Source organism: Anser brachyrhynchus (assembly GCF_964034855.1).
Source record: "Anser brachyrhynchus genome assembly, chromosome: 2".
Taxonomy (NCBI): domain Eukaryota; kingdom Metazoa; phylum Chordata; class Aves; order Anseriformes; family Anatidae; genus Anser; species Anser brachyrhynchus.
The window spans coordinates 64810992-64832765 of NC_137695.1; the positions used below are offsets into that span (position 1 = coordinate 64810992).

A 21774-nucleotide genomic window follows, 5' to 3' on the forward strand; every position below is an offset into this window, starting at 1 on the left:
CCACCACTATATTCATTTGAGACAAGACAGAAAGCACACAGAACATGCTGTAGGGAGCAAGCCCAAAGTCTCATTACCATTTCGCTTTACATGAAAAGCTCTTTTTTGTCACCTTAAGAGTCCCTGAGGCATACACACAAATGTCTGCAGAGCCAATCAAAATGCAAATACTCCAAAACAGCCCAGCGAGCAACAACCGCTAGGCTCCTTACTGCCTTCTTCCTTCTCTTCAAGCTTTCACCATTTAGCACAGGGGACTTTGCAAAACACCATATGCTTTGGTTTTAGAGCTCTGAAAGTTTAATCTGTCCTCAACTGAGAATAACTTGTCATGTGGCTCTTCAGCTCAGCCATTCCTGGCAACCGCCTTATTTTCAGCACATACACATGACAGGAAGAGACCACTGTCCTCTGACAGTTACCTCTTACTGGCCCCAAATAATTTCTGCAGTTTTACACAGTGAATTAATGCATGGCTACTGGTGACACCCTCTTTTGCTTTTAGCCATTTAATTGCTCAAGTGGAAATACAGATGTTAAGAGACGGGCACATGACAGGAAACACTGGCCCCTTGCTTTGAAGACACATAACATGACAGCAAGATGAAAAATCTCACAGCTACAAAGGATCCCAGTTTTCTCAGGACGCAAGATTATGGGGAAACCATTCAAGGCTTCTTGCATTCTAACAAATCAAGCTGAAGCACTGTTGTAAAACTAAGGAGCTGCCTGTTTTTAAGAGTTCCTTTCATAAATTCACCACTCTTTATTCTGCTTCATTAGCCAACCTTATTTAAGAAAAAAAAAAATCATAAAAGGAAGAACAAGGCAAGGTAGTTTTGCATGCCCCCAGCCAAGTTAACCACGATATGCATTGCTGCTTTCCGTTAAGAAAACTCAACCATGCAGTTTCTAACAGCAGCTGAGAGCTACACAGCCTTGCTGAGCACGTTTTCCTGTTGCACAGCTATGCGTGTGGAGATGTACACATGGCTATTAGCTCGTACGTGGGGAAGGAAGGGCTGCAGGTCTCCGCTGCTGGGCTGCACCCCTCGAAATTTCCATTCCCAAGTTTGCAAAAATGTATTATGCTTTTATATAGATGAGAAACCTAGGAATGATATGCTTGAAAATAGCTTTCAATTTAGATTAAATGTCAGCTAAAGCATGATTTGACCTGGATCTGCTGTTAGGTTGTTTTGTGTTTTTTTTATTATTATTATTATTATTATTAACTTACAACACATCTATTAAAAGTCAGAGGCCAAAAGTCATTTGTATTTAAGTCACTATTTTTGCTTTTGTACAACAAGGTGATGACAGCTTTAAAACCCACTAAAGTCTAATCCCTGCTTACTCTAATGTTCTTTCCTTGCTTTTAGTACATAAAAGTTTCACACGATCAACTCTTAGAAAAGAGCAGCAACTGTCAGGAGTTTCACTGTGTTCTCTTCAACATGGACAAAAGCATAGAAACTTTTGCTTATTTATTTATTTATCATTAAACAGGACTTTCATTCACAGGAAAAATCCGAGCATAATGCTCACCTTTAGCCTAGGCAGTACAATTCATCTCTCTCACCTTTGGCAGTCTTTTTGGTTTCTTTCCTTTTCTCTCCTGGAAGTCCTTTATTTCCCTTGACATGACCCATTCCTCAAGCCTTCTTCCTCTCTCTCAAAGAAATTACATCCACACACACCAACCATTTTTCCTCAGGTGAAGCTTTTCTACCAACTGCTGCACTCTTATTTCAGCCCGACCACATCCTGGCACTGCTCACGGGCTGAGATGCAGCAGGGACACTTCACCCCTCCCCAGTCTCTCTGCACTTCTGAAGCTTTTAAAGCACATCGAAGCAAGATCTTCACGGACAATTTGGGAATTTCAGAAGTGCACATGGATATTTCATTCTTCCTGTATTTTTTTTTAAATGTCAGATTCAAACAATCTATGCTCTGCAGAAGCCAATTACTGAAGCTTTCACGAAGGTTAAAAGTTCAAAAGGAAAGCTGGTTTCTTCATTTAGCAGCCTCTTTCAGCTATTCTGATAAAAAGAAGCCAAAGAACTTATGTGTAGATACAGCAGCAAGGGGGATGAGGGGATGGGTTTCAAAGTGCTTAATTCCCTTATTCGTGACTCTCCCTCTACCAGGTTCTGACCTGAGCCTCTTCTTGGCACACCAGCCCAAAGACTAACCACGAGCACTGAGAAGAGCCTAGGAGAAAGGGTTTTCCTGCTGCCTTTCTCCCTACACACATAGCAAACAGTCCCCAGAGCACATCTTACCCTGAATCCTTTGAGAAAAAATGTCCCTTATGCACAAGGCATAACCATGAAAATCATACCTCATTCTCTAGCTTGCAGGCTTACTGTGCCTTTTCTCAAAATCCCCTTCCTGCTGACAGATATAAATCAATCAAGCAAATGTACTCTGAAGCTGAAACTTCACATTGCTACAAAAGGCTTTTTTCCTAACATATTAACTTTGCACATGAGCATAAGCACCAAGAGTAACACCAAAATCAGTAATGAAGGGACTGATTCATACGTCCCAGAGAACAAGTGGTGAACAATGTACACTCAGTAAGATTTCAGCTTTATCCCTTATTAAAATAAAACCACGTGCCTGATCTCTAACCCACTTTGATTTATTAATGTTTTTGCTTTTCAAGATTATGAAAGTAATCTGGAACAGAGAAATCAGAAGAAAACAATTTATCATGAAAGCCTTATATACCAAATATTAGAATAGCTATCAATCTTACTTCCTCTCTCAAAACCATGTATTAATAATTTTCAAGGACCAGACGGGAATTCCAGTTTGAAAGTTGCAAAAGTAGGCTAACTCAGATAATAAAATACTACATCCCAAATGTAAAACAGCTTCTGCTACTGTACATAGACATCAGTTGGTCATCTATCAACCCACTGAAATGCCAAATGAATTTGGAAGATATTACAGTACTGACAAGAAAGAAGGAACAGTCCTCTGAAAAGGTCAGAGATGACTGATGCCAAGTTGTGCATGCATAAATCCTCACATCAAGGAACGACTGTGTGCCTTACATTGGAATATCTGTTTCAAACACCTTCCCCAGCGCAGATTGTTTCACTGGAATGCAAGTCTGGATTACAGCCCCAATGCAGAAAGAGGTGCCATGCTTTCAGTGGCATCCCATCCCAGCAGATGTTTGTTCTACATTCCAAAGTGTGTCAGACTTTCCTCTGGGCATTCAGGAAACTCCTAGCTCTAGCACAACGCTCAGGTTTTTGCAAGCCAGGAGGGAACTGCACTGATTGATCAAGAGCATCTGGGTGGCGGGGAGAGAAACCTTGCACAGTCCCTCCCTTTTATCTCTCAGGGTCTTCTTAGTTCCAGCCCCTCTGCTTGACAGAGAGAGAAGTGAAGCTTACTTACAGACCTCACTTGGCCACAGCTGGCCCTTGTTTTTATAACCTTAAAGAAAACTCAATGCCCTAGACAACTTTATAGGACCCTGGCAACCACAAGACAGCCGTGACAACTTCAACCAGTCAACCCCAGTTCATTTTCTTGCTCTTGGACAATCCACACTCTTAGCAATTGCTTGTCTGCTATTCGACTCGAACCACAGGTCTGTGGGCCTATAGGTTTTTCATTTATTTGTTTGTATTTGGGTTTTGGAACATTGTGCCCAATAACATACAGTTGTTTGACTGTATGAAGCAATGTAAAAATGCCAAGGAGAGCAAAGGAAAATGAAGAGATCACATCTTGTAAGCGTTCCTCATGAGGGAAAAATAAAAAAGGTGTAGAAGTAAAATCCTATAAGTGACAATTCTGGGGGATCATCTAATGTTTTAAGCATTTAATTCAATTTCTTTTCAGATGTAGTCTCAGTAAAAACGTGATAAGGTTTTACCTGCCAGTTATGTGAGCCAATCAACAGGGTATCATGATACCTAGGCTGAGACTGACAGACTTTTACCCAGTCTGCACTAGTATTACGCTTCTATGAAGGCATTTTTAGACGTTGTATGACAATATGTTGTGTATTACCCAGTATATATGTATTTTAGATACATATATAGATACATGTATGTGCACAAATGCACAGAAGCACAGGTCATGGAATATCTCATCTACACAGTTTGTTCCCTCTTTCAACTCATTCTTTTGAAGTTAGGAAGCAAATGTGCAAGCAACAACCATTTTAAACTTTGTTATAATACCACATTGAACGGTAGTCCTTAAAGTTTCACTGAAGTCTTACACATACTGAAACTAACCCTTAGCTCTTACAAAAATTATGTAGCATCATTAACCTAAATAGAGCTGAGGACATGGCACCTTTTTTCCTAAACACTAACCAAAAATTTTGCAAGTGTTCTTCTGAAATTAAGTAAAGGGGATGCTTTGAACAGTCACCTCAAGACCTCACTTTGCATCCTGCTCACCCGTTCTGACCCGTTACTCACACAAGGCAGATTCTGAATGAGTTTCTGCAGCAGATGAAACTGCAGAGATGTACTGCTGCAGTCTGTCCCCTCTGCCACTTAGACTCACCATCACCCAGTTCAGGGAAGCCTACTGGCAGAACAGTAAGCAGCAGAAAGGAGTGGAAGACTTTCTTGTTATCAGGTTAGCTCTTGGAAACCACTCACCACAGGCACAGTACAAGTGAGGGGGCAGGACTGAGGCAGCTCACATTGGTGTAGGTTATGGTTGTGGTGGCAGGGCAGGCAGCCCACACCTCCCTATAAACCTAACTCTTGATGGATTCCACATCAGGAATTTGGCTAACACACCCACAGTTGGTGTAAGCAGAAAGGATCACAACTCTTATCTTCCCCTGAGCCATGCTGGCTGTATGAGGAAGGAGTGACTGAGAGCCCTAACTCTAAGGAAATGGCGAGATGTAAAAATCAGTGAAAGTATCTGAAGAGCAGCCAGCTCCTGAGCACTGGTCCCAGCTAGGAAAGCAAAGACCTTACTTCACCTTGCTTTTGCAGCAATGAAGCCCCAATAAGCATTTGCAGCAGCACACAGTTCTAGCCTCCCCATTTCGGATCTGTTTTTATTCATCAGACTTTCCACATGGTAATCCTAGAAGAGCAATTATAATGCAATACTTTCAGCATCAAGTTGGAGAGGACTAATTTGTGGCCACAGCTGTGGCCTGTTATCTGTACTTCATCACTCCAGTTCAGCACAACATAAACTCCATAATTCTTCAAACCCCTACATGCTTCTACACCACAACAGCAATTAATTTGTCTCTGCCATCCTATACCATTAAAACAAAACTGTAACGCACCTCAACCTGAAAAAAGTTCAGTCCCAGCCCTACACAACCTCTTCATAATTTAAAGAGGAGCTCCACAACTGCAGCATTTAAGAATTAGGACTTTTGTCAGAAATTATCTTTATTCATGTGCTTATTTTCAAAGGATACGGGTAGATCGGACAATAGCACCCTCTCCATTAGCTCAACTTTTTAAGTCACAAAAAAAAAAGTTTTTGTCCTAAGGTCAAAGTATAAAAATAAAACTTACTGAACTGTTTTCATATTTCTCTTGACATGGAGAATAAAAATCAGAACTAACCCACTATAAAGAACTTAAGATTAAGTGGTAGTTTTAAAGATAATTCCAGCTAAGATACATCACCCTATAAATCTGTGCATAGGGAATTCATTTGATAATGCCCTCATTATGTGAGCACAGCCCTTTAATACTTTTAGTTAAAGCTCTTCCTGATAACACAGTAATTGACTTTTCATATTACGAAAAGAGGGTTTCCTTTCTGTCATTTGAAAAAAAGTTAATGGCTTTTACAACTCCACCCAATATTAAAATAACATTCATTAGCTGTAATAACAATTCCTAGTTACACCATAAACAGATACCTCACTTCAAAGCAAAGATAATTTTAAACTTCAAGTGACCGAGGTTTTAATCAAAAAGAAAATTCACATTCAAGTCACTCCAGCTCTATTTAAACATCTCTTCCCTCAGCTTTCTTAGTTCCATTCTCACCTCTTGGAAGCAAGCATAGTTCATATTAGCTCACTTATATTCCATAAGGAGTATAGGACAGAATGGCTTTGATATTCCTCTTAGCAATAAGACTAAGCCACATGCAGGTTTCTAAGCAGCAACACACCATTTTCAAAAGAAAACTGGATTTCATGAAGTAATTAAATACCCCGTGCATGTGTCACAGCCATACCACTCAATAAGCTCAGTGATTTAAGAGTGAGCTCAGAAAACAGACCCTGCAATAGGAAAAAGCCTAAATACAGCACACATCCCTTTGTGTAAAAGCCCTCTCAGGGAAGGAGGAAAAAAAATTAAAAAAGCAAACCACAATTGCATGGCATAGCAGCCTAGAAGACAACAACCTAAGGGCCAGCCAGCCTGGGATAAGAAGGCATTGGCTTTCAACCTTACGCACAGCATATCTCCCTCGGCCTGCGGTCTCAACACCATTGTGCAGTTGGAAGCCACCCTCTCCTAACCGGTGTGCTCTGCTCTCCTTCACGGTGCTGACCTGGATCTTGAGCTTCATGTCTCCTGGTAGCTGAAGATACTGCCACTACACCTCTAATATGAAAGCATCTCCTGTTCCCTTCCACTTGCCCCCAGGACTGAGAGGGAACTAAAGAACAGGTTGGTTCCCCACACGCACCCCAACACCAAAGCCACTGGCCAAAGCCTGGACCCAAGAACCAGAGCTAACCACCATGCCAGCAGTACCCAAATAAGAAGCCATGAAGCTAGTTTTTGTTTCGTTCCTCCACTGAAAAGATTTGTGAGTCTAGTTAACATCAATATTTTTCTCATCTGCACCACTCGGAAGAAATAATAATAACAAAAAAAAAAAAACACTGAAGCCCTAACAGTGCTCCAGCTCTTCGTATCACTCCAACATGCAGAGTGATGTCCCCATGCAATAGAAGACAGCAACATTAATACATTCAGTACATAATAGGCTTTACACAGCTTTACAAAGTATTAAGGCATAGCCTCCAAGTTCAGTGGACCTCTACAAGTTTTCCTGAGGCTTAACCAAAGAACAAATGCAGCAAAGTCCGAATGAGCAAGCATCTCAGTTGCAACAATCTTCAAAATAATTCTTGCTAGCTTTCCTGCAGGCCTTTTTCAAATTATTTGTGCAAGACAGTGTATGCTTTCCAGATTTTCCTTTCCACTCTGCTGGGATAGGTGGATTATAAAGGAACATAATCACAGTTTGCTATCCTCAGTACCTAAATTGGAATGAAAAACTATTTTCCTCAGCTTGAATGCATCATCTTCACTATAACCATGACTGTTTAAATCCTGTTGCTTTAAAAGAATAAGATGTATATTGTTTTGTTAAATAGTTTTACGTGACAATTTGAAATGAAATATAGCTAAATGCATACTGCTTTGTACCAGAGCAAACTCACATGGGTAACCAATTAAAACAAAATCTAAAAGAAACAACCATTTATCTGTGGAGATTAAAAGAAACAAAACACCAACAACCTTCCAAAAACAAGCCTCGGCTCATAGTTGGAATACATAACAAATTAATGATATTCCAAAAAAAATGAGATTCAGAAATAATAGTTTTACTGCACATTGTAAAGTACATCTCCGTGTTTTACAGACCTTCTGTTGACTCACTCCTTCCCACAGATGACAGCCTTCTTTCCTCTTTTGCTTTATCATCGCGCCCTTTACTCTGCAGATAACTACCCTTTCCTGTCAGACACATACCTATGCAAGTTCAAAGATATATTCGCTAACTTGAATTTAGCTTTGAAATCTGCTGCTTGCACTTCATGATAGAAAATTTTTGCAACTAAAATTGTTTACCTACTCCGGCTACATAACAATTAGACTAACAAGAGTTATTACCTCTGTGAACAAATGTGGTTTTTTTGTTGTTGTTTTTTATTTTGTTTTGTTTTGTTTTTTTTAATGCAGTCATTTAGCTTCATGAGCTCAGGCTTTCAGAGTAACATCAGGAGTTGATATTTGCAATAAAGCCCCAGGAGTTGGTATCACTGCTAACTTTGTGACCTCAAATATCTCAATAGACTTTCCGGGAAGTTCTGGAACTTGCCAGTTTACGTGTTACTGACGTATACTGTTAGGCATGCAAATATGAATCATTGCCTAGGTACAACCAAATTCTGTGATTTGCCCATGGGCTTATGCTCACTGCAACAATTTCAGGGCTGATTTGCTCAGCATCCCAGTACTCCCTTCCACAAAACTACTGATCCAAGCCCATTCACAATAGAAACCCATGAAAACTGAACAGCTGAGGAACAGAGGTTCAGGGCACAGACCCAGAGCAGAGATCAACGTATCTTTTTATTTGGCAGTCTCTCTATATTTTGATAAAACTTGAAGGACCTCATGCATCCTGAAGGGTCCTACCACGTAGGAGGAGGAATACGTTAACTGCCCAACATACCATCTACTTGCATGCAACGTTGCAAAGTGGCAGCCCGTAATGCATTCCTGCCCTGGTAGATCCTAGTGCAGATTATCAGCATGAACTCTGCTGATAAGACCTTCACCGAGGTCATGCAGAAAGTGACTGGCAGAGTTTAAAGTAGAAAATATGAAGAAAAACTCTTTCCCATTGGTTTCCAGGAGGAAAGATTTCAGCACTCAACTCCTTAATTCAAGGCTTCTGCTACAGCTGTAAGAGCAGCTTCTCACATACACAGCAAGCAGTGCAGGAATCAAGAAAGATACAAAAGGAGACCAACTAACTACTGAAATGTGCTAAGTCTTTATTTCTTTAAGATATTGCATAGATTCTGAAGATGACTAAGAATTTTATTCATGAAAAATCTACCCCAAATAACTCAAAGAACATTCAGCGTGGGAGGTTCTTTTGCAAAAATTAAATAGCAATTGTGATAAAGTAGTATCTTGTGTCGTTACCAAAGAATTTACATTTTGCTCATGCTCTTACCTAACTGCGTATAGCCAGGAACCATACACAACAGATACCAGCCAAGTTGTTATTTCAAAATGTAGAGTTATTTAAGAAAAAAGGAGGGGAGCAAAAGGAAGGTTGATTTTAAAAACAATCTTAGGGCAAAATTTTCATTTTGGAGGTATCCAATAGATCTCACTTCTAGTTGATATCAGCTGACGATCCACACGGAGCCAGTTTTAGCTAGCATTTTCTGAAATATTGCTAAGTACAGAGCATTTTGGATCAATTTGTACTTGAACTACGTATCACTGAGTTACCTGTACCCGTAGCAAATGCCTCGTGATTTGAAACCTTGTGCCTCAGAAGACTTGCCAGAAGACAACAAAGGCTATTGGCACAAACCAGTATTTGCTACAGAATTTGTAAAGTATGCTTTTAGGAATTCTCTCATTCTCCCTCAGCTTTGCTATATCCACAGGAACGTGATTTTAGTAAGTGAAGCCGTGAGTCCTTTCCTTTCAAGACCACCATCTAGATGTTTCATAAACATCAGCACACCAACAATTACTCTTCCAATACTGTCATTAAAGTATGTATATTTTTTCAGGATCTCAGTTTTCAAAGCTGTTGATAACTTAGAAATCAAACTAAAGAAAAACTTAAAAGAAACCTTGAAAACCTTATTATACACACTGGGTAGTTAAAATAACTGGCTTTTAAGGGGCTCAGCATTACTACCAAAACTACTGTCCCTTAAGCATTCAGCTTAGGGTTGAGGGCGTAATACTTACTTGCTGTCTTACTTCTGTAAATCCAAAAGAAAAAAGTATATCATGGCTATATCCTGGTTTCTTTTTAAGATGTATAAAATCAGTTCTCCTATTTCAAATGTCTTTTGCTTAACAGTAAAACAATACATTTGTTCAGTTGAGATTAAACACTGTCCTAAACTGATGGAGTTAGACAATGTGCTATTATGCTTCAAAGTCACATGTAGCACATATTAAATGAAACGTCAGAAAAGTAAGGCATTTAAATGCATATTTGACATACTTTTTGCAACTCAGTATGTTTCACTTCTCAATGGGGCTGTGGGTGGGAGAGGAAAAGGTTGGTTTATTATGGATTTCAGTGTAAAGGCATCGCTTGGCAATTCAAATCATCAGATGCTACAACTGCCCACTGCTAGATCTTGCCACGTTCAGGAAAACTACGTGCCAGAAATCATCATGCTGAGTATCCAGAGGGAGCCCTTACAATCACTGTCTGTATGCTCAGATAGCAACATTATACAGCCCTCATGCTGTAATGCCAACATGAGTAATTTCTGAGGAAACTTTCAAGCCATTCATTCTTGTTTGTGCATAACAACATTTACTATTCCCAAGTACCCCATGTCACTGGATTTACATCAAGCCTTGAACAATGAAGCAAAAGTAGTGTCTTTTGAAAGGTCCAAAACTGCTGCTGCCATTTTGTAAACTAACTTCTACACTACTAGGTTCTGGTCAGTCAAAGCAAGGTTTCTCTCACATTTTGTCTCCAACTCTCTAAGGGGGAAAAAGTATTTACCACCTCTTGATTAATTTGATTATACTTTCCTCATGTAAAATTCCGTGTTAAAAAAAAATACAAAGCACACTTTAATATTACATTAATAAACTAGGCCAGATGTAGATGTCTGAATTCCACATACATTAAACCTACAGTTTGATCGTCTCCATCACAATTTCATTTAAAAAAATAGCTATATTCATGAGCAAAGTTCCTGAAAACCATTGATTTTCCCCAGCTCCATTCTCATTCTTACACTAATGAACAAAGCCAAAGACAAATTTTAGATTTCCATTTGGATGCTAACCAAGGACCATCACAAAGATGTTATTTACCATTTCTCACATAGAGGGCTCTTAGTCTCTTCTCGAAGATGTTAAAATCAGTATCATTAATTTATAAATGAAGGATCTGAGACCCAGAGGACTGAACCGGGTAATATAAGTTAGCAGAGAGAGCTAGTCAACGTGATCATGGTACTGCACAAGAAATACAATCCTTGAATTTACACTAAACTAGCTACTCTCTTCTACAGCTCATCTGAACGTCTCCATTTGCCTACAAGAAAATAGTGGAAGTAAATTCAGATAAATGTTACTAAAAGCAGATTAATAAAACAACATTAAACTTTTAGAGCCATTCAGTTAAAATTTAAATGCTTTTAATTTGATTTAATGTACTTCACCGAGGAGCTAAATGAGCTAAAACCACTTAAGTTGCACTTAAAAGCTCTTGCACAGAACTACTCTGTAATTTTAAATGTTCCATTTCCAAAGTGAACCTTAATGCAGATTAATTTTTCCAAGTGTTAGTATGGTGACAAGCTCTCTGCATACGCTAAAGGTCACTTTTTCAAAGAAGGTGAACAACCTTATATGTAGCATAATAGATGGAGATTACTGATGATTTGCTGCAGACCTATAAATTCACCTCAGACTATGACACACCAATTTCCCACTTACCTACCCTCAAGTAACAGAATTCAGATCACCTTGATCTGAGGTTAAATGTTACCCACCTACTAGAAATCAAATCTTCATTTTTGAGCTTGTAGCAAAAAACAGTTTCAAACTCAGTCTCAACCAGAATTCTCAGTTTTATTGTCTCTTAAATCTGAAGGGAAGATTTCACACAAAACAGCTAGTCTTTCATTTACTAATGTGAAGATTGGTTGTCTACAGAAGGATTAGATTTTGCTTGTTTAATTTCACATATATGTCTTCATTTCAGTTGATTGAAACGCTCTTCCTTCGGAAGCAGTTTTCCAGATTTCCTTGTGACTAGATGATATGTAGCAGGAGGTTCCTTGAGGGCATAAGAAGTAGGCTGATTCTTCTGTGGGCAAAGCTTCCCCACATCCATAAAAACTGCATGTGTAAAACCCTTCACCAAGATGACCATGCATGAGAGTCAGCAACCAGCCCACAAACTCCTTTGTAAAATCACAGAAGGACTCTGCCTTTCAGTTCAGAACATTTAGTAGTACACAACCAGATCTGGAGATGTAGTTCTTCCTAACATTGTCTTTCCACCCAACAGCTGCTACTCCATAGCAAAGCCATAGAAACTGTTCTGCAGGTCAGGTCCTGCATGCAGCCCAACAACCACCTCACCCAACCTACACATCAACATCCTGGAAGGTGGTGGCCCAGGGGAATGAGTCAGCAGCCAGAGTTGGAGGGGAAGGCAAGTAGACCCAACCATGGAAGTGCAGGAACTAGTGTATGGTTAAGTTGGTGTTTGACATCTTGGTCTTGCTGGGGAGGAGAACAACAACAACAAACACCACACACATTCCTAATATTGTCAACTAATGGAAGTAAAATAAATATAAAATTAAAAGAGGTTGCATAATTCATACAAGTCAGCATGCAAAAGTAAATCAGACTCTTCTATAGCCTGAAACCTAACCTGTTAGCTTGTGCAGAAGACTATGAACTGTTTTTGCTGAGATTTTAGCTTAAATTAGTCAAATTAAGAACCCACCCTTTTTCATAGTTAATTCAAGGCTATAGATGAAACCAGAAATGCATCTCCTCCCACTCCTATCACCCACCTCCACAGAAAAATATTTAAATAGCAGAGATTTGTAATCTAGAACAAAGAGCAATATTCTATTAAGTATCAGCCTATTTAAATAAAACTCTCTCCAGCTTAAATGCATTCTGAAATGCCTCCTCACTGCTTTGTTATTTACTTGATGTGTCACACTAGGTCTCTCAAACATTAGGATACATTTTTTATGAATACAAGTCTGTAATAATAGATTTAAGGTATTTATAATTTCAAATAATTGCCTGACTGTCTTCTGAGTATCAGTAAAATATTCTGTAGCTACATAGCTGACTTTTTGTTACAGCTTCATTACCTAAAGAATTCTCTACTGTTTGGAAGTCCCAGAATTCCTGATCATTTTAACTGAACACAAATAATCTCTTTCCCACGAACTTCTTATGTGGGCCATTACTACAGAACTAAATCTCACAACCCGATGTATTTATGCTCACGATATCCACCTTAGATAGCAATACCAGACAGCACTAGTTACTACATCAAGAGAAAAATCTGTTAGGTAATCACGTACACCAGAAGCATACAAAAGCTTAAAATATAGGATCAGCAATTGAATAGAGCTGCACAAAAATGTGCAAGCAATATAAACACAATGTGAAGTGCGTTCACTCCGTGCCTGTTAAGCATAACCAGGAACTAAATCTGGGGTGAAATGAGGATAAAAATATGCCATTTAACTGAACACATACAAGGTGATAACCCAGACAAACCAAACTTCTTTTTTCCATCATAAATCTGGAATGACTGAATAAACTGTAGTGAAACAGAGATGAGTAGCTCACCCAGCTAATGGGATGTGTGCAGTATAATGTGTTACAGGAGCAGCCAGAAGCATTCGCTGCACAGAATGAAGTATTCGTGAGTACTTTGGTCACATCAAGAGGGACTTTTGAACCTTGTGAACTATTATTCCTTCTACAATAACTAACCAGGCCCTCTTTCCTGATGTGAAGCTTCCAGATTAAGCTTGGAGCACATTCACTTGCCATGTAATGTGGTTGCAGTTGTAGCATCCTGAGTTGCCAGTTCAGCGCAGACTGACCTTCCTCCCAACAGGCTTTTCACAGTGAGCACTGACCCAGGCTCCAGCAGAACAAGAAGACAGACAGCAATAGCAGATCAATTAGAAAGCAGCAGAAATGCCCTAGCACTTGGGAGATAAGGGCAGGGAGATCAGACAGCTCCCCAGCAGCAACGACCCTGAAGGGGCCAAGAACAGATGGCTTCAGAGTTTTAATGGGCTGCAAAAGGTAAGATACAGTACCATCCAAACAGCACAGGACTGACAATATCGTTAACCTCAATGTAATAACCAATCTCAAAAAAAAAAAAAAAAGCAAGAATGACCAAAAAAACAACCCAAAACTGTAATAAAATCTACTTAAGTGTCTGATTCAAAGTAGTTTTCAGATGCCTGACTGCATTGTGTAAACACTCCTTTGCAGTGGGGAGAAAAATTGGGATTTGTAAAGAACAAGGATGTGATTTTTGTAAAAACAGAGTATTATATAGATATATATCCAACCCCCAATGGTAGGGGGGCTGGAATTAGAAGATCTTTAAGGTCCCTCCCAACCCATACGATTCTATGATAAATTATTTGATTTTCTATTTATCGAGTACTTGTAAAAGTGTTCAGTGTTATCTAAGTTAAACAGAAAATGTCGTCTTCTGTAAGAAACTAACCATCTAACTGACAGGAGGGAATAGAGAAGATGCAGTGAGAACGCCAAGATGAAGGATGAATATTTTGATTCCTTTGCATTTGATTGCTTCCTGTTTGCACATCTGAGCCAGTGTTCTTGCTACAAGTTGGCTGACACGTGGGCAAGTGTTTCAGAGCAGACTATTGGTAAGGCACTTCAGAAGCAGAAGTAGCACAGAGAAAGCCAAAGTCAAGACAAGGCAAAAAAGACAAATTTGGAATCACTATTAGCACAGGGAAGAGAAGCATGAAGGATGAATTAAGTAATCTGAAAAGAGCTGAGGATAAGAAAATAAAGCTGCAGGAACTTGACACTTAGAACACAGTTAATAGAGAGCCGCTGTAAGAACTTGCAGCTAATGCTGATGTAATGAGAGGAAGATAGACCAGAGCTACCCAGCTCTGCAGTATGGTTAGAATAACCGTCATGGCTATTCAGGAGACCTACCTGATGAAGGCAGGCAATGAAGGAATACAGTACCTTCTGTTTAAAGTGAGAGAAACAGTAATGCAGTCAGGGGAAAAAAAGATGAGCAGGTTTTTTTTGTTTTGTTTTGTTTTAAAGCCAATCTCTCAAGACTTCAGAGCACATTCATTACTAGAAGACCAACATGTCACATCTCTTTATAAAAAGTTTGTGAGTATACTAGCCAAGAGTTATTTTGGCAATGTAAAAACACTGCTGTCACATATGGGCTTCATACAAATGAGTTATTGTTTTCTTAATAAATGTGCTTTTTCCCCCAAAGAAATTCTCAACCTATGCTAGCCCTCAAATTTATTTTTCTTTCTCCTCACCTACAAATATGAGACAGAATAAGACATTGTTTGTTTGTTTTCTTTACTTGATAGGAGACTAATTTTTTCTCCAGTTTGGTGGTACTCCAAGTGAAAAGGACAGCAGATACACTTTTGGCAACTGTACAGGGTGTTGTATTTTTTTCCCCCATAAAACACTTCACTGTGCCAGCTTTCTGTGAGTAACCCCAGAAATAATATACTTTTTCTGACACATGACAGCAGTGCAGTTAGTAAATAAATTAGACCCATATGAAAATGTGATTCATGTGCAGTGTCATTACTCCAAAGAATAAGGTGGTGCATGGCTATCAGAGGTCATCCTATACACAAACCTTTAAATGAAAATTCTTTCCCCAGACTTTTGCAAAGCTCTTTTTTCAGCTCTTCAACACTTAACAGTCACTGCGCAAAACTTTCAAGCCACATAAGAATCCCTCTTGCAAGGAAGCATGAAGGTCCAGCACAAAGCTGATCAGACAGAACAGCATCCTCATGACACCTCACACATGGACAGAGTAAGAGGCATCAGTGGTTTCACTGCAACCATACGAAAACAAAATGAGTTTGAGAGGTTTCAGATAATTATCTTTTTTTTTTTTGCATAAAGAACAGGAAGACACAAACAGGCATAAAAATCTAGTATGGAAGCAACACTTTCACCACAAGACATATAAATGACTGTTTCCTCCTAAGTCTGGCTACAGTACAAAAAGTTTGTAATGTGCACGCATATCATAGTTTGCACTGAGGATGAGGATTTGATAGCTAGCCTAGTTCAAATACTAAAATACTTAAGTCAGCATTGCCTGCCATGTCGTGCAAGTGCCCTCAGTCAGCATACATAAAGGATCACCCTGCTGAAGGCTTTTCACACCGAGATCTCACACACATATTCAGAGTAAGTAGCTATTGCTGGCACCATCAGCCAGAACACACACATGCCTGTGATTTTTCCACAAATTGATGTCACATCCAGAACGAGTGAATTTCAAGATGCCATACGCCACACAAAGAAGAAGTTTATTAATACCAACCCTTTTTTCTTCCCCCTTCTCTCCCACACGTCAGCAGTTACAGGTCCAGATCTAGAAGATGAAGGGGATTACTGCAGAAAGCCAAAGAGCTTGGCAGTATAACCAGACTGGGAGTAGGAAGCCAGGCAGATGCAGAAGACCTGGCCTGACACAGCTTCTGACCCACTTTATCAGCTTGGCCATGCTGCTTTCCTTCTTGGTGCTGCTGCTCCTCTCCGTCTCTGTACGAGCTTACACAATTAGGCTGAAATCTTCAGGGCAGCAACTGCCTCTCCCCATGCTTGGCGAGCAACAGCTTATAGGCTTGACTCATAGCTTAGTGAAAGAGAGGGGCTGATTTTACTCGGATCTACCATGCCAAGAATAAAACCATCTTTTCACTTAAATAATGAAGAGTACACACAGTTCAACCCGTCAGTATTCTTTAAAAATATGTACAGCTGGAAGAGTGGCATGTTGCTCTCATTCACAAGTTTGCTGTATCCATATTGACAACCACGATCTCCTCACAAGGTCTATTTGGGGAGACATTGCTCCCAGGGTCTGTGTTTTCAGTCCCTGTCCTCTTTTCCCCCGCCTCTCCTGCTTTATTGCCTCCTCCAGTATAGCCCCTCAGTCACGTCAGGCAAACTATTTGTGGTGTGGCACAGGAAGCTGGTCCAAGTCTCAAGTGAGCAGAAAAAAATCGCCTGAAGAAAAACAAACATTTTATTTTTAACCTGGATCCATTCCCTGACTGAGCTTATTCCCCACCACAACAGGTGTATCAACACACCTGAGGAAGACGTGGAGCAAGTGAGGCTGCAGCTATTCCTGAAAGAGATGAATGTATCCATTACAGTGGCAGGAAGGGTTTTAAAATATTAGTAGTAGAGTAGGGGGGTCTTGCACTGGGGAACTCTTCAAACATCACAAAACAGACTAAATACACATTCCTTATGTTTTTCACAGTTTCCTTTGCCAGTTTGGCTAATTATATGATATTTAAGTTTAAACATATGTTGCCTCCCTTGCAGTGAATCCTCTCCTCCTACATGATACAGCAGTGAAGTCATCTTGCTGACTTCAAGCCGAATCCTGCACCTTCTCACGTAGGTGGGCATTTTTAGTTCATCTGGAAAGCCATCCAGCTCCAAGAGTGCAATAATTCTTGTTGCAAGAAGCCACCAGCCCAGGTATCCCAAAACACACCATCCAGGTGCCATATATTAAAGAACGAGCATAACTTCCACTATCCCAGACATCTGGTTCTTAAAACCTAGAAGACGCTCAGGACACATCTGCATTGGAGGGAAAGGTGAACCAGCAGACCAGAGGCTTTTACTCTCCTTCCCTCTATACCATCAGCAATTCACTTGAAGATATTTGAGATTTATTTTTTTTTTAAACCACAACACACAAGAGAAGAAAATTCCAAATGGAAGGAAGTGGCAAAATAGTAAGCCAAAAGAAGTATTTAGAGGAAGAAAAAATCTTGCAGGCCTTTACGAACCATCATGTACTGCTGACAGGAAAATCTTTGTTATTGCATTCCACATTATGAGTACCTTGAGTAAGAGGAGCAGCAGCATACACCACAATAGCTGCGTTTCATTAGCTTAGCAGAGCAGAGGATTTAAAGGGAAAAGACAGCAGCTGAAAATAATTGCATTAAATTAATATTAACCCACAAACCCAGAAGAGGCATATAATATGCAGGATGACTGCAGAAGCAGTAACTCAGAATTAATGTCTGTAGAAGACGAATAATCCCACTCTTGGAACTCTAACTGGGATTCAGAATCCTAAAGAAAGAAAGTTCACCCCAAACAGTGTTCCCCAGAGAGGAAAATAAGGAAGGAAAGGAAAACATGGCCTAGTTAAAGATATCAGTAGGTAGGAAACACAGACTGCAAAATTATGTGATTCCCAAAGGACTAACATTTTTATGGTTTATACACACATTCCCACACATTCCTTCTCAAAAAAGGACTTAGAAAATAAATCTGATTTTAAAAACTATAAATGAAACAGACCTGTGAGAATTTAAACACTTAACGGCAGAAGAGAACAAAACCTCCAAGACTGGAGCAAAAATGGCAGTCAAGTTTGGAGTGGGCTAAAACACAGCCAGAAATGACAACTGTAATTCAATCTGTGGATGTACTTTACAACAGTCTTGATGCCACATGGGCTTAGAAAAGAACAGCATCACTAAAAAAGGTGCTTAATAAATTAAACTGTTGGAACAGAGAGGCACTTCACAATCTTGAAGAAGTGTGCTTTCCTCAAGTTGAAGAAGGAAGTTATGCTAAGTTTGGGAAGGGACTTAACTATTTCAAATATATAAGTAAATAATATTAAAGATGTCAAGTTACAGCACCCATTCATTTCATCTAGGAACAGGTATCAGAAGTAAGCAATGATGTTACAGGTAGGAAGGAATAACAAAACTCCCCAGTTCTTTCTCCCAGTTACAGCTGGAAAAGACACAACCTGGTTAGACCCTTGGCTAACTGTGAATCAGAAGGAAAAAGCAATCCACAAAATGAGGTCTGAGGAAAGTCGTGGCAGAAGTTACCACATGACCACCAGAACTGATGCCTGGTTAGCCACTTGCCATCTGAATTTACATGGCTTCCCCAGTTGGAGATGAGTAATAAATTCTAGAGAATAAGCAAGCCAGCATTTGGAAACAATTAACATCCCATTTTCCTTAACCATCATGTTCAGGGAAGTTTTTACTTCCCTTCCACAACTCTGCAGGACTAAGTCTAATCTGTGGACTTTACAGTTAAAGCAAAAACTAAGCAGCAAGGTGTTCATGCTGTAGGGTGTTTAAGTTCCAACAGATTCCTTATCAAGCACATAAAAATAATTTGTAATCCATCTTTACCAAGCAGAAAAAAAATACTTTTTAGTTGGGCTTCCCAACAAAGCAAGTTCTTATAACACTTCATCTGTATTTGTCTACCATCTGGACAGCACTATCCCATATGGACCCACAGTAACGTTTTTTTCAGGTTTCTGTTGTCTCTTTCATCAGCAGTATCACTCCCCAGTTCTGCTCTTTCACTGACTGACCAGCACAGAACTGCCTGAAAATGAATAGAGCTTTAATTAAAGTCTTGAAACTTACGTTTAAAGCAAGTGTTCCCAAATATTTTTATTTGAACATTGATGAAAATTTTAGAGAAGCCTGAATCTCACTTAACTGGAAGCCCCTTTATAACTAGTCTGACAGCGAAGCTTTGTGAACAAGAGAAAAAAAAAGAAAAAAAAAATCAAATCCTACACATTTCAGGGTACAAGACAGGTAAGTTGTGAGATGGCAATCTGCTTTTTGCAGAAGTTTTGGCTTTCAGGCTTTTCATATCATTTCTCTTAAAGAAGTGAGAGATTCCATTTCTCATGTATCTATGTAAGCCAGCAAAGCAAACACCTTCTCTGTGAGCAGCAAGGTTAAGGCATACTGACCTGAATCCCCGCTGTAAGTTTTCAGCTGTTTAATAAGGCTCGCATTCGAGTCTTCCCCTTGCAGTTTCTGCTCCATCTAGTTTCCTGCTTTCCTCAAACTTGTCTGCACTTTTTATCTTTGAGACTTCTACTGTTCTGCTGACTTGGCTTGAATCAGACAACAATTTACAAGTTACTGGAGAAGGGAAGGGGAAAAGACACAAATCCCACCCGTACAAGCAATAGACTGTTGCTATTTCTAAGTGTACCAAGGTAAAAATTGAGAGGGTGGGAGGATGACCTGACTTCTGGAACAGAAGCCCTTCTTGCTCTCCACACCTAACAGAACATTTCACCTGCATAAATCCATTCCAAAGCTTTGGCTTACAAATGTTGGAAATGTTAAGCAACGAAGAATTAAACCTGATGCTGTCTTCCATGTATGATTTCAGTTAACATTTCCATTTCATTGTACAAGACCTACTTCCAGTCCCAGTGAAATACAGCATTTATTACCATCCTTAGCTTTTCTGAGTTTTTCAAATAAATAGAATAGTTCAGTTGGAAGGGACCTTCAAAGATCATCTAGCCCAAGTGCCTGACCACTTCAGGGCTAACCAGAGGTACATTATTGAGGGCATTGTCCAAATGCCTCTTGAACACTGACAGGCATGGGGCATCAACCATTTCTAGGAAGCCCATTTCGGTGTCTGACCATCCTCACAGTAAAGAAATTGTTCCTTTTATATAATCCAAAGCTTTGTGCCATTCCCACGTGTCCTGTCTTCGGTGACCAGGGAGCAAAGACCAACACCTCTCTCCAGTCTTCCCCTCCTCAGGACATTGCAGAGAGCAGTGAGGTCTCCTCTCAGCCTTCTCTTCTCCAGGCTAGACAACCCAAGCGTCCTCAGCCTCTCCTCCCAGGACAGGCCTTCCAGCCATTTTACCAGCTTTGTTGCCTTCTTCTGGGCACTTTCAAGTACCTTTACATCCTTTTTATACTGTGGAGCCCAGAACTGTACATGGTACTCAAGGTGAGGCCACATCAAGGCTAAATATAGCGGGAGAATCACTTCTTTGGACCAGTTGACTATTCTGTGAATATCCGAAGTTAAAAAAAAAAAAATCTATAGCTGTTCTAACAATCTGTAAGTTGTTCTTCCATTTCCAACAGTTATTTGCATAGCCAGTCTCTCATCTAATCTTTCATTTCCCAGTTACATAAGTCCACACACAAAATGAGAACAGTAAATCAAATGACGCGCTTGGCAGGCTCGTGTTGGTGTGATGACAGCGAGATCCTGGAGCAGCACAGGCCTCTTGTGAAGAAGGGTCATGGAGTTCCTGGGCAGTTTCTGTAACCATCATCTGACCAAATGAGCAATACTGAGACAGACACGGCCCTTGGTGGAAACTGGCTGTCAACTGGTGAACACCCAGGGAGGGGACGGAGTTGGCATCCAAAGCTCCACGTGTCACACTATATGGCCTGTCCATGTCACCGCATTAACAGGACCAGTGAGCTTTTTAATCTCATCACATCATTAAGCACAGAGGTGAAAATGAGAAGTGGGGGTGCAGAGCGCCTGCTAAGGTAAGCTTGCGCACACCATTTTGTTTCTCAGGTTTTTAGTTTCCTGACTGAAAACATAAAAGGTATTATTAGGTAGAAAAACAAGCTATTGTTTAGGAAAGGTGTACTTGACCCAAGTGGGATGACAAAAGGATTACTTAAAATGTTTGTGATTCATCACAGTTCAATAACTTTGCATGAATGCTAAAGCACTTCAGAGAGGTAGAAAAGCTTGTGCAGGTGCAACAGGAGCGATGAGTCAGTTATTGCAGAGCTGCTGGATTCAGTCAAGGCCGTGGCGCTGAGGAGCCCCTGTGTGGCACAGAAGGGGCTGCCAGCAACTCCCCACAGACCGGTCATATTTAGACAACAAGCTATAAATGCAGACATTACTCTTCTCTCTCCATGTTTAGCTTGCCTCCATGGTAAAATTTACAAGCATGCTGCATGTAACTGAGTCAATGTGGTTCCTCTCCAGGAGCAAGCATAAGAAAAGAACCCAGGTTAATCCAAAATCATCTAAATTCTCAACTAAACAGTAACTCACTGCTTCTCCTCTTCCAGATCTTCTGAAAAGAACTTTTGAAATCCCCCCTCTCCATATATACACCTGTTTAATTTAATTCATCTTCAGCCTTCAAGAAAATACACTATTATCCCTTAATTAC

At 40.0% G+C, this 21774-nt stretch overlaps 1 protein-coding gene across 10 annotated transcripts in view; it reads right to left on the reverse strand.

The window, feature by feature from the left end:
• The window catches only part of ELMO1 (engulfment and cell motility 1), a 305702-nt gene that overhangs the window by 271621 nt on the left and 12307 nt on the right, over window positions 1-21774 (reverse strand). The window contains exon 1 of one of the 10 annotated variants that reach the window (XM_080579790.1): window positions 1583-2577. The exons of the other annotated variants lie outside the window; for them this stretch is intronic. The gene's annotated coding sequence lies outside the window, so the exon portion shown is untranslated. Of the gene's footprint in view, window positions 1-1582; window positions 2578-21774 lie in introns of those variants that run through there. 10 annotated transcript variants of the gene reach the window in all.